At 52.7% G+C, this 13,216-nt stretch overlaps 1 protein-coding gene across 1 annotated transcript in view; it reads right to left on the minus strand.

Moving 5' to 3' along the window:
* LOC311218692 (opioid-binding protein/cell adhesion molecule homolog) overlaps nt 1-13,216 on the minus strand; it is a gene marked incomplete at both ends in the record, with an annotated part of 99,455 nt that overhangs the window by 17,997 nt on the left and 68,242 nt on the right. The window lies entirely within an intron of this gene.

The raw sequence follows: 13,216 nt of genomic DNA on the forward strand, positions 1-13,216 counted from the left end.
CTCCAAAAATGTGTGGGATGGGAGCTGCACCACCAGCTCCCTGACCCTGACATCCAGCAAGGAGCCCACGTGCCCCCTGCACACCATGCCCACCATGCCAGCACCACGCATCCCCCATCCCCAGACATCTCACAGAACCAGCAGGTTCCCTTTATTTTATTTTATTTTTTCCATGGCTCTGGGGAGGCGCAGATGAAAAACCCATTATGTTTGACCTCCGCGCACCGCAAAGACTTCCTGCACCCCCTGCTCGCCGAGGATTTCAGATGAAGCTGTAAAATTTGCTGACAGTTTGGCTTGTCAGCACAGCCCTCGAGCCATCCCGGTGTGATATACACCGCCGCGGCGGGGGAGAGGGGCCACGCACACGTGCAGGGAGAGAGGAAGGAGAGAAACAGCCAGAGACGGCGAGCCAGCACGCAGGAAGAGAAGGGAACATTTGGATAAGCAGCTGTAAATCCTACAAGTGCCTTGAAAACACAACACAGTCATTTCAATTATTTATTTCCTGCCTGGCTCCCTCCCTCCCTGCTCCCACCACGAGACGCGTGAAGGCTGGGGAGCTCCAGTCCGTGGCGCTGACTTACGCTTGGCAAAGAACAGAGGGAAAAAAAAAAAAAAAAGTGGAATTAAAATGTTCCCGAAGAACATGGCTTTTTCATTCCATTTGATAGATTTTCTCGATCTATTTACTTCTGGCCTTCGCTGCCTCCGCAGTACCCGCAGCCAAACCACCGTGCATTTGGCTAAATTAAGAGCTGAACATTTCTCGGGAGCTTTGCTTTTCCCACCCAAGGACCGCAGTTGAAGAGCTTTCTCTTGGTGTGAGAGCAAACCAGAAAAACAACCCTAGGCACAAGCTCGTGCTGGCGGCTGCAGCTTTGTGCAGCCGAGATCTTAGGGAAAGGCACCTGAAGTGAGCCGAACAGCTCCCGCAGGTCCCTCTCTGCACGTCTGTAAATTTGGAGGCAGGCAGGGGGGCTGCCCTCATCGCCATCAACATCTCACGCAGAGGTTCGGGGTGCTATATGCCTCCCATGCCGGGCCTGACAAGCATCAGCCCCACGCAGATTATTAATCAGCTCGACGCAGGGTATTAATCGGGCAGAGCAGAGGGGAGGCACTTGGCATGTTTCAGGGTCCTCCTGGAGGCTCGGTTTGGAGGCACGAGCAATACATTCTCCTGTAAATAAGGCATTTTCCCCTTGCAGGAGCTGTACATCCACACAAGCCACATTGCACGTGGATTCCTGGAAAGCCCGAAGGTCCTGAGGCCATGCCACGCTACAACCAGCCCTCCAGGAGCCTGCGTGGACATCGAGCACCCTCGTGCCATCCCCCCTGGCAGGAATTCACATTTTGTGGCCGGTGTCCTGGGTGCACTGCGTGGAGCTGAGCCCATTCTTGCTCAGCAAGGTGGCCTCGTGCCAGGCATACGGCACCGTCCTTTTTGGGAAACGGAGCCCTCCCTCCACTCAAATTAACTGGGGGAGAGCTAAGCACAGCCTAGTTAAGTTCAGCCCTAGGGGATTTCAGTCTAGTGGACTATTACTGCTGTCTCACTTCATTATAATGAATAATAAAGAGATACTTACACACGGTTTCTGTAAATTATTCATTGCGTGCACTGAAAAATCAGGGCAGTAATATGTAAAACAGACAACTTGCATGTCTGCGCTCGTATAAATATCCAGACTAAAGCCCTCCGAGGTACTCCCGGGTCCCCTCATTAGGGGTGAAGTACAAGGACTAGGGTTTGAAGTGACAAGGAAGACGCGCTCGTGCCGTCTCCGGGAATGTTCAAACAACACTGCCCGGCCTCGGCTCACACTTTCTGGGGATGTTTGGGGCTGGTACGAGCCCCCTGGCAGCAGGGGCTGCTTGTTTTGCAGCTAATTCTGGCATTTCAGGCTTGAAGCCACACCTGCATGAGTCCACGGTGAGTCCCATAACACAGGCAGATGTGCTCCTATGGGGAAGAGTGAGGATGGCATCCCCCTCCCTTGCCTATAACACATGATGAATCGTATTGCTCTTAAAAAAAAAACACTCATAGTAAACAGGAGAGGGAAGCCCTCATGCTTCAGTGAAGGCAGGGACCACCCCCACCAAGCCTCTCTGCTTTGGAGTGCGACATTTGGCACCTGCGATGCACACAGGGCTACCACGGAAAGGGCTGGGCTTGCTCTCCAAAGAAAAGAGAGCTCAGGAAAGCCATCCAGATTTCATCAGAAATTACCGAGGCACGCATTTCTACAAGGGCTGGAGCATGAGAGCACGCCACAGATACAGCAGCACCTACAGAGATGGGAGGAAGCACGCTGGGTGCCTTTTGTGCGCTGCTGGGGATGCTCAATGCGGCGATGGGCTTGGGAACACCTCTGAGCAAAGTCGTGCTGAGAGCAATGAGACAAAAGCCCCTTCTGCCTATTCCTCTAGCCCTCTCTTCAGTCGCTGCTGCTTAGTAGCTCAGGTAGGAGCAGATCCTTTCTGCTCTGCAACTGCAGATGGGGTTGGACCCCCCAAAAAAACACCCTTAGGGAGCTCTCCATGCCCTCTTGGTGACCCATCAGAGCCAGCAGAAAAAACGTATGCTGGCCCTTAGAGCCTGCCTTTCCCTTCTAGCACAACCTCTCCTTCCCACCCCAAGATTTCCTGGGCCCTGGAAATCAGCACTTCAGAGGCACACACCGATAAATACCCCGACACGAGGAGTGCCCTGCCAACTTCTTTCCCAGGCTCCGAAAGCGATATCCATTAGCTGCTAAGCTGCCAGCACTCCCTCGTCTGCTGAGCCGTCTTTGCTACCTATTTCCAATTGACCAGGATTATGATAATGTCTCCGGTAAGCAAACAGGTAAAGAGACTTCTTCAAAGTGTTTAGATAAAGCAGACAAGCTCTGACAAAGCTGGATAATAAAGCAGGCCAGGAGGTTTTCCCTTGAAGGGATCTAATTAAGAACAAAGACAAACCCACATTAACAGTCTCCTGGAGGCACCATATCCATCTCCAGAAGAATCGCTCCGTTACGAGTCCAGAAGGGACAAAAGAAAATAAAGGATGTGTCAGGCAGAAGGGAAATAACCCCTTCCTGTCTCCTTGGTTCACCTGGAGAAAAAAAACATCAGAGAGGCAGGGGAAATAGCTCAGGATGGAGATGCAAGCATCAGCCCAAAGCCTTACCACACTGGACCTGCCTTGTCCCAGCTCCCCTTGGCAGCCCTTCTTCATGCAGTGCCCCCCACCCCACCTGCTCCATGTCCACCCCACTCAGCTCCTCGTTTCCTCCGAGCAGAGACCTCTCAGAGCCCGCAGCATTTCAGCTGCCTCCCACTGTGTCCTCCCTCCACCAGACCAGCTTGGTGAGGAGCGAGGGCGAGACCTGGATGCTGTGCTTTGCCCGAGCTCCGTTCCTCCCCGTGCTCCCCCTGACAAATGTGTCCTCTGGCAGGTGACATCTCCCTGGCCCCGTATTTATCCCCTTGCTCTTCAGAGGGACCGAAGAGGCCGTACTGACGCCTGCACCCCATGAGAGACAAGGGCGGTGAACCCAAACACAGCAGCGTGGGAAGATGCATGAAGGAGGGAGCTGGGGGCACCGGCGCGCCGCTGCTTCCCCTCTAATTGCACCCATTCCTCATCCATAAATGCTAATTCTGAAGTTTTCTGAGGAATTATTTCACTTAGTGTCAACAATACAAATAACTCCGCGAGCTTGGCCTTTGTGTTTGGCAGCACTGTGTGACCGTCCCCCTCCTCCCGCACCTATTAGCAGGGACCCCCGCGTTGCTCCCACGGCAGGCGCCTGCCCAGCCTCATTAATGACACTGACAGCACTTTTCCCATGCACGGGACGTGAAATAACACCCGCTGTCTTCATTCTCAGCCTTTCTCTTTCCAGATCTCGGGCTTTACCTGCAGCAGTGGCTTGGCCAAGCACCAGGACCAAGCCTGGAGCTAAGCGGAGTGGAGCCAGGGCTGTCCTCACCCCTGCACTGCGGGGAGGGAAATAACGCACCAGGGACAGCACGAGGCTTTTTGGTACTAGTTTCCTGAGGGATGGGATGCTTGGGACCCACATAATGGTGCTGAGTATCCTGAGCAGCCCAGAAAATCTTTTTGCACCTGCAGAGCGTGGCTGCAGGAAGAGCCAGAGCCTCAGGGGAGATGCTCAGCTCCGGATCGACCTGCAACCCTCCCGCTTCCTTATGCAAACAAACAGATCCATACTTTTAAATACTTTTACAGTCCTTCAGCCCCAAACCATTTTTCACTCCTGTAGGCAGCGTGTCTCTTCAGAATGACAAATGGAGATGCCAAAACCAGTCGCAAAGTCGCCAGCTGACCCAGTTTTCAGAAGCTAAAATATCTGACCCAGATCGGGAGCAAGGGAGAAGTGACTCAGAGCCACACCAGCGCAGAGCACCCTGTCCTGGGGACAGGAGCACAGCCTGGGTGTCCGCGGGCAGAGCTTGCCCCAGTTTCACACCAGGGTGCAGGAGGCTTTGGCACCCACTGCAGGGACACGGGGTGCCCATGTTATTGTGATACCCAGACACGGAGGGGTCAGGAAGGCTCTTGAAGGTTCGCAGCCCCCATGTGGGTGTCAAAGCCCCTCGGCAGTGATGGCACGGTGCTTTGGCACGGGAGGCTTCCAGCCAAAAAGCACCTGTCTGAGGGACAGAGCAAGCTCCGAGGCACCTCTGGCTTTGAGAAGCAATTGTTGGTTATGTTTGCAGGGGAATCCTGCTGGGATTTTTCCTTCTTTTTCCAGTACTGCTCCAGCTACAGAGCTAACAGGCTCTGAATGCCTTTTATTCCAGGCGGCTGGAGCAAAGGCAGAGGAGATTTATTTGTAATCATCGGAAATAAACACAGCTCCTCAGAAGTAAACACAAAAGAACAGAACCTGGCTGAGCTCCCGCTTCGTTAAATATGCAAATTAGAAACAGGCCATCAAAACACGCAGCTCCTCTAATCCTCTCCCAACAATGCAAAGCGTCAAATTAGCCGCGGGTACAATGGCATCTGCGGCGTGTGACGGCGGGTCTCGCACAATAACTCCCCGAGGGCAGGACCGCGGCGGCTGGGCTTCCGTCACTGTCATCCTGATATTTATTCTCCGGGCAGAGGCGGGAGGATCTTTGTCTTATTTCCCAGCTCCTTCCGCTGGCACCCTTCTTCCTGGCTGGGCCATCCGTGGTTTCCCTTCTGCCCACCCCATTTGGGATGCACAGACCCCTTCCAGGGTCCCAGACTCGGGTTGTGTGTCCCTGTCTTTCCTGCTAGGCGAAACCCTGCTCCTTCCAACTAGACCCAAACTCCAATTTTAGGGCCAACACAATCCTGCCCAGTGCAGGAATCTCCAAGGCACAGCTCCTCTTCTGGCAAGGACGCAGCAACAGCAATTTCCATAGCAATACCAGTGCACGTCCCAGCCACATCCCCACGGCCAGCCTCAACTTCCATTTCTTCTACTTTTTTTTCCACAACCTCCCTTCTTACTCCCTCTGCTCCACATACCAGCCAGCCCCATGCCTCCCGCAAAGCCCTGCACTGCAAGCTCTCAATTTCTGCGAGTTTAATTAATCGCCTGGCCCAACACTACAGCGCTGCTGGGATTCCCCAGGCGCTCTCAGGCGAGCTGAGGACCACCACAAATCCTCCCCCCTTAGCAGACCCCCCCTGTCCTCCAGCATCCCTCGGGACCCTCCTCTCCATCCCGGCTGGGATGCCGTGTGGCTGGGCTGGCCAGGGAGGTTTTTTCTCCTCCGGTTCCCCCGCGGCACTGTTTTTGCCTGCCTGTTCTCCAGCACCAGATATAGAAGCTGCTCCCCGTGAAAAATCAAAGCCCAAATTGATACATTAGAGGTTGCTAAATATAAAATATCCATCTGCAAAGATAATAAGGCTGCGAGGGCCGGGGCTGTCTTGTTACTCCATTTCAGAGAGTTTAATGGTGTTTTGGTCCATGACTGCAGCTCCCAGACATTAGAATAATAACAAGATGATGAAGAAGGCGGGAGCTGTCTTTGCGAGGCATCACAAGTCAAGACTTAACTCTCGCCGCGAGGCCCCGAGGGGGTGAAACCGCACAAAACAGCACCAATTCTCCACGGCAAGCTCATACCTTAGGGCTTCGTGCAGCCTTTTGGATACCTGGGGGGCTGCAGAGGTTGGGGTTGATGCCAAGCTCGAGCCGACATCGATTTGGGGGGGGGTCTGCGCCCACTCCTCAGGCAACAGCTCTGCTGCTGCTCAGCTCGCTCTAATTGCTCAGCGATACACGGCTCTGCTTGGCATTGATGCCTTTCAAATGATGCTTTTCGACACCAGCCTGAATTGGACAATTTAAAGCAGCCCTCAAACACAGCAAAATAAAGCTGTCTCCCCATGGCTGGAGCACAAACCTCACATCTCCACCATTGCAAACCAATTTCCAGTCCCTTTCCTCCCCCAGGTCTGAAGGGCTGTAGGCAGATTATGTCCAACACTTTGGCATTCCAACATTTTATTTTTTTTAACTTTTTCTTTTTTTTTTAACTCTTTTACATCCAACAGGCTCACTGGCAATGATGCCAATGCCAACACGGGCTGAGCTGTGCTGCTGACAGCTCCCGGACTAATCCTGCTGGCACGGGGAAGGGACAAGCAGAGAGGAACGTGGTGCCCGCATCTTCTCCCCAAAGCCCTTCACTGGATTTTCTGAATTAATGCTCCGAATCGAGCAAATCCAGCAAGCGCAGTCAGCTCTTTTAAGGCAAGTTAGGCTTTCCTTCTCATTCCTAAAGCCCTTCTTTCACTTCTCATTTCTTTTATGTTTGACTTGCGGGGACAGATGCAGCAATGCCTCCCAACAACATCACTGAGACGGGGCCGGGCGCTGGGCACGCTCCCTTCCAGCTCTCGTTTGATTCCACAACTGCTTCAAAACGTGAGTTTCTGATGAGAAAACACATCCGTGATTCAGAAACCCCCAGCAGCCTGCAGAAATGTTTGTACAAAGTCCAACGAGCTCTGGATCAGGGCCCCTTTTTGCAGGGACCCATCACGTTCCTGCCCTGCACACAGCCTGGAGGTAGCACTGACACCAAACCTCTGCTATGAACACCCCAAAAAATGGATTTCTCAACCTCCACTGTTGATCCTGAGTTCTACCAAGTCCCATCTCCTCCTGCACACTTGTCTGTGCTTGGACATCTTCCCTCCTTAGCAAAAAAGAGGACTGGATGCCAAGACAACCAGACCGATTTCTGACTCCTGGGGTCACTTCTGGTCCCGAGCTGTTCCCTGAGATACTCTGCCTCAGCTAATTTCTTGTTTGGAACACGTATAAAAATAATAAGCACTCATCTCTCTCTTCTCCACCTGTTTCTGCTGATATCTCTGCCAATTCATGTTTATAGGATACGTTTCTCCATACATCTGTGCCACCATATTTCTGTCCACTGCCATGGCAGTGGGAAACCACCCAGAGGTGCAGGCGCTGAGCTCCCAGGCATCGTTCCTGAGCAAATGTGCCCCGTGGCAGCTTCCCAGGGCTACAGCAGGAGGTGTTATCCATGCACCCACCGTGTGTATGGCCCCCAGCTCTGCCTGCCTGTGTTTCTCATGGGATAAATGTGCCTTTGGGGCCACATGGCTCCATGATGTTGTGACACCTCAGCCAGAGGAAACTTGCATCTGGTTGCTCTCAGCAACTTCTTTCCCAGTATGTCCCAGTACATCCCAGCTCGCTCCCCTGATGCTGAAACCCTTCCCGTGAACCATAGTGAGGCTGCTAACAACCAGCCTCTAACCACAGCCCCGAATTCCCCTTGCTCATCACCCCGCTGTGCTGCTCGGTCCAGTTGTGTCCGCACACCCTTTGCAGCAGGGAGGATCAGAAAGAGTCAGCCTTAGCCCCCGGGGGCCGACAGCCGTTATTAGCTTAATAGAAATCTTCATAAGAAAATATGAGGCGGCGGCAAAAGAAATAAAGCGGGAGGCCTTTTGATAGAGCAAATCAATGGGGATGTTTATAGAGCAGATGGCACTTAAATGCTAACATCGGAGTAAGTCAATGCGTGCAGCCACACCTGATCTCCCGAATGGAGATGAAAATGAAGGCAGCGAGCCGGGCAGCCAGCCCAGGAAAAATGCTTCTGGAGGGAGCCCCAGCTGGGCTGCCCTGCCCTGCTGGTGTGGGCTTTGCAAGCAGCCCAGCACGGTGCCTTCTCTTGCCCAGAGAGGCACCTAAATACCTGCAATCTGTCCCCAAAGTCAGGCCCAGGACAAGGCTGAGAATGGCCTCACAGACCCTGTGGTTTGAGGAAGGTTTGAGATGAGTTTGAGACGAGCTGAGCATCCTCCCAGCTCCTCTCCAAAGAGACTTCCAACCTCGGTCAGCATTTACCATCAGGGCATCGCTGCTTCTCCTGGCAGACATCAGCTGGAGCACCCCAGGACCATGCAGGGAGGGAGATGGCTTCTCACCATGGAACCCAGCTCTCCTCTCACCCCACACTGGTCCTCTGTGCCCCAACAGGGGAGAAAAGATGCCAAGAGAAACCTGCTGAGGCTCTTGGCAGCCCAAGGGACATGATGAAGGGACCGATCCTGAAGCCCCCCCAGGCTCACGGCACGCCGATGTTTACCGAGCCCTGCGCCGGCAGCGTGTGCGCCTCAATCAGCGCCTGTGTAAGAATTCAATCAGTGCTAATCTAACACAATGCAGCACCTGCTCCCTGCCTGATTTCTAGTGTTCTTCAATCAAAAGGAGGAGAAGAAAAGCAGAGTTTATTGCTCACGGTGTTAGCAGCCCCGAACAGCCGAGAACCTGGAGACTTTCGACGTGTGTGGTGTGGGTTTTGGGATGGATTTTCTTTTTTCTTTTTGCTAGTGCTTTTTTTTTTCTCCTTTTTCTAATTTTTTATTTTTTTTTTCCCACCACCTTCACAGGCAGGCAGAGACAGAAATAACTGTTTCGCTGTCACAGTTAGCCATGCAGTTAAGTACGGGTAATTAACACGTGGCGATGCCGGGCTCCGACCGCTATGACTCAGCTGTCCTGGTGGGGCTGGTGACGGTCCCAGCGTCTCCACTTTCAACCCGGGACAACGCGGGCACGGCTCTGACGACTCCAGCAGTGTCCCGTGGTCACAGAAGAAGAAAGGATGTTGGCGAGCTGATTAAAACACAGGCCAAGGCACACCTGAGATGGAAGGAGCCGCGGTGCAGCCTGAGCAAACTGATCCGACAGCTGTCCCTGGATGGCAAAGAGGGAAAATCGGGCCAGGACCGAGCAGCTGCCACCAAAGCACAGCGTGAGCCCTCAACACCAGCACGGGCTGGCACCCACAGATGGCTCCACAAGTCCATCAGTGCAAAGAAAAATTGTCCTGAGGTTGGACACCACCAACAGACACCCCAGCCCTTCTCCCAGCCCACCGTTAATTACCACAAAAATATATTTGTCATGAGACACCCGCTCCTATCTCCGCGACTCTTAAGGGTAATGGAGAGGTTTCAGTCTTTGGAGGATAAATCTCAGGCGCTTGGCTGCTTGCCCGGGAGGATTATTTTACATCAGGTTGAGTTCTGTAGTAATTATCTTCAAAACAGCTGGACTGCTGGATAAACTCGCTGTATCTTAATACACAGTACAAGAGCAAATACGGAGAATTAAACTGCAATTTCAGACGGGCCTGATAGATAGGCAGAAAAACCACTTGCCGGTGCTTTGGAGACTGAGGCTCAGGACTCCTCAAAGGTTAGGTGTGGGGAGGCATTTTTTCCATTTGAAATCAATTCAAACTTCCCCCGAGACAGAGCGGGGGGAGGAAGAGGTTCCAGATGAAGACGTTTCACCCCAAAGCTCCCACTGGGTTGAAAAAGAAAGCACCATTTCCCTGACCCTCACAGCTGAAAAATCAGACAGCATTTGATCCTTGCCCGGCTGGAAAGCTTGACGTTTTGCACAGCCTGGAGGTTTCGATAAGAACCTGAACTTCTCGAGCGTGGAGCTGCACCCTGCCCTCCCCAGCAAAATGCAGCCTGGATGTGGAGTCGTGCACATCAGGTCACCCCGGACAGATGGATGGATGGATGGACGGACCTACTGCCAAGTAGCACCCCTAAACGCAAGTGCCCAGACACCAGTGGCCTGGAAAAATAGAGAAAAGAAATCAACTCTCCTCCGTGTGATGGTTTCACGTGTGAAAACCCTGTGGGCAGGACGAATAATGTCTAAAAAGAGAGAAATTCTGCCGATGGACAACGAGGCCGTATTTCATGGCGAACGCTACGAAGCACTCCTGCCAAATGAGAGCTCTGCAAATTAGCCGGGTAAGCAATCAGCCCAGGAATATAATTGCCAATTTGCAGAAATTTCACCAACAATTAGGCAAAATAAAATAACCCACCAGAGGAAATTCTCAGCTTGGCGCACCCGTGCCTCTGCTGACCTGCCTGCTCTGCACCCGCTCGCTCGTCGCCGGTTCGGAGAGTGGTGTTGGCAGCTCCGAGCAACAGGCAGCGAGGAGCCAGACAACATCCTGTTGTCTTTGTATGTTTGAGGTACACACCTAGATTTGGGTTTTTGAGGTATTTGTACACGTACATGGGAGTGGTGCTAACGTCTCAAAGCTTGGGAATGGAAAATACCTTTCCTCACGGGTTTGTCAGCACAAAACAGCGAGAGAACAGTAAGGGGGATCTGCTGGAAATAAATGCTCCTGATGACTGTGATGCTAACACAGGATGCAAATGAATAAACCAGCAGTGCCCATTAAATGTGCTTGGTGAAGAGCTTGGTTATCTCACTGGGGTCAAACCCGGGGGATACAGGCTGACCTAGGGGGTGTTCTTTGCATCCCTTATAACCACAAAAGCCTGATACCACCCAATCCCATCTGGTCAAGGTGCTCAGGTTGACACGGATCAGCCACCCGCAGAAAAGCCCAAATATTTCCTTTAAAGCACCCCAAAAGCGAGCACCCGAGGATGGCTGGAAGACCTTTGAGCTGTCCTCTCCTATCCCCAGCCCATGCCCCCATCAGGGCTCTCCAGAGCCCTGAGGACACCTCATGGCCATGGAGAAGACCCCATAGCACCAAGAGATGAAGTCCTGATTGCAAGAGGAAGACAGAGCAAGGTGGCCACCAGGAGGCCTCTCCATCCCTCGAGGGACGTGTCCTCACCAAACGTCCCAATTCCGGGTGCCTGATCCTGGGCGCCCTGAGGGGCATCCCCGCAGCCCAACGACTTCCAGCAATTAGGGGGGGTTTATTTGTTTGAGTTGTACATGAATATACCAAATTGCATTATCAGATCATAGTCCTGCTTCTGATTTATTCCTTCTTTGTTCTTCAAGTCTTCGTACATCTAAGCAATTAACCTCTCAAAGAGCTGGAGAACACATAATTATCCTCATTTGTCTAAACGTCACCAAGATGGCTGCCTTTCAATTAACCTTCTGGGAATGGAGGAAAGTTGGAGTGATACAGTGATCATTTCCAACTTCAGCGCAGGCTTTTTTTTTTTTTTTTTTTTTCCTTAAAGTAATTTAATTGAAATATTCAGATGATAAAATATAGCCAGATAACTGTTACTGCAGGTAACGGGATCAAGAGGGGGCTTGCAACAGAAAAAGAAGTCAAACGAGGTACAGCAATGTTATAGCAACACGTAGCGCTCCCATCTAGGAATATCAAAAGCAATTTGTGCGTGGTAATGAACAGAGCCATCTACCCACCCCTGCTGGGCCATGGGGAAGGGCTGGCGGCATCGCTACCAGTGGGGAAACTGAGGCAGGACCAGCCTACAGGACCTGGATGCCAGATCCCAAGCTGGCTGCACGCCGAGGGCATCTCTTCTGTGGCCCGTAACAAAGTTAGAGCCAGGGAGGTGGTCACGGCCGGGCTGCTTTCGCCTTTGTTTGCTTTAATAACAGCCCCGTTTTGCTGAGATAGCGTCTGACACGCCGAGTGAGGGATTAATTCCCACCCATCGCCTCGCTAATAAATATGCATCGCTTCCACCAGAGAGTGCCAGGTCAAACTTTGCACCCATATTAAGAAAGACACCAGTGTTGTCTGTCGCATGCGAATAATATTTATACATACCCACACGCTCGCGCAAAGAGATACGGAAAATAAACAACCGAGCTCCCAAGTTCATCGCGTCTCCTCCCTGACAAGCGTGGCTTCTCGATTCATCGCCGTGCCGCGGCTTCGCTCCCAGCGTGAAATTGAGCCCTCCAAAAAGCAATTCCAGCTCCGGTGCCCCGCCGGGCACTGCTTTCTGCCTCCCGTCCCGAAAAAAAACCCACTCGGCCCCGGCGCCTCGAGGCGATTCTTGGGCTTACCTGGAGGGAACGGCACGGGAAAGCAAGCGGGTCCCTGGTAGGGACTCCATAAAACCACGTCTCTCCCAGTGCATTTATCCAGAGAGATGAAGCGAGGATAACACAATAGCCATCGAGTTTATTCTCGGCACAGGCTGACGGCGACATAATTAAAATGCAAGCTGGAGTCAAGGTACCTATCGATAAATCTTTGCTTTTGGCTCTTAGGCTTGACAGGAAGCCTATACCTGGCGAGGGGAGTTCAGACAGAGGGGGAGGCACGAATAAAGGCTCTGGTTTATGGACGGCCATTTTAATGTTTCGTTTGAGTAATGGGCCTTGCAAATTAGCACCCCGACGGCCTGAAATACATATTTTTCCAAGGACATGCAGGCTCTCGATCCGACAGGTGATGTGGGCAAGCTGTCCCCGAGGGGAGCTGAGATCTCAGTGCTTCTCAGTTGCAGTCATATTTTATCCCGGGCGGGATGACTAAGAAGGCGACAGCAGAGAGCTCAGGGAGGGGGGGATCCAAAGGCTGGGGGAGGAAATGGAGCAGAAAACGACCCCGTGCGAGACCAGCGAGGGGCTGACGAGCGGCGGCAGCAGGGAGCGGCCACGCAGCCCCGGAGGGAACCGATGCTGCAACAGCCCTGGCTCTGTGCAGCTTGGTGCAGGCAGGAAGGGATGACACAGCATGGCATGGCACAGCAAGGCATGGCACGGCACAGCACGGCATGGCAAGGCATGGCATGGCATGGCATGGCATGGCATGGCACAGATACGTCAGGCTCGTGCGCCCACCTCCCGAAGGAGCTCATCCTGAGCATCACCACATTCACTGGGGTGTTTCTGCAGCACCAACCCCTCATTGAACGCTCAAAATTAAG

The sequence above is a fragment of the Netta rufina genome (genome assembly GCF_964035555.1).
Source record: "Netta rufina genome assembly, chromosome: 25".
In the NCBI taxonomy this organism is placed as follows: Eukaryota; Metazoa; Chordata; class Aves; order Anseriformes; family Anatidae; genus Netta; species Netta rufina.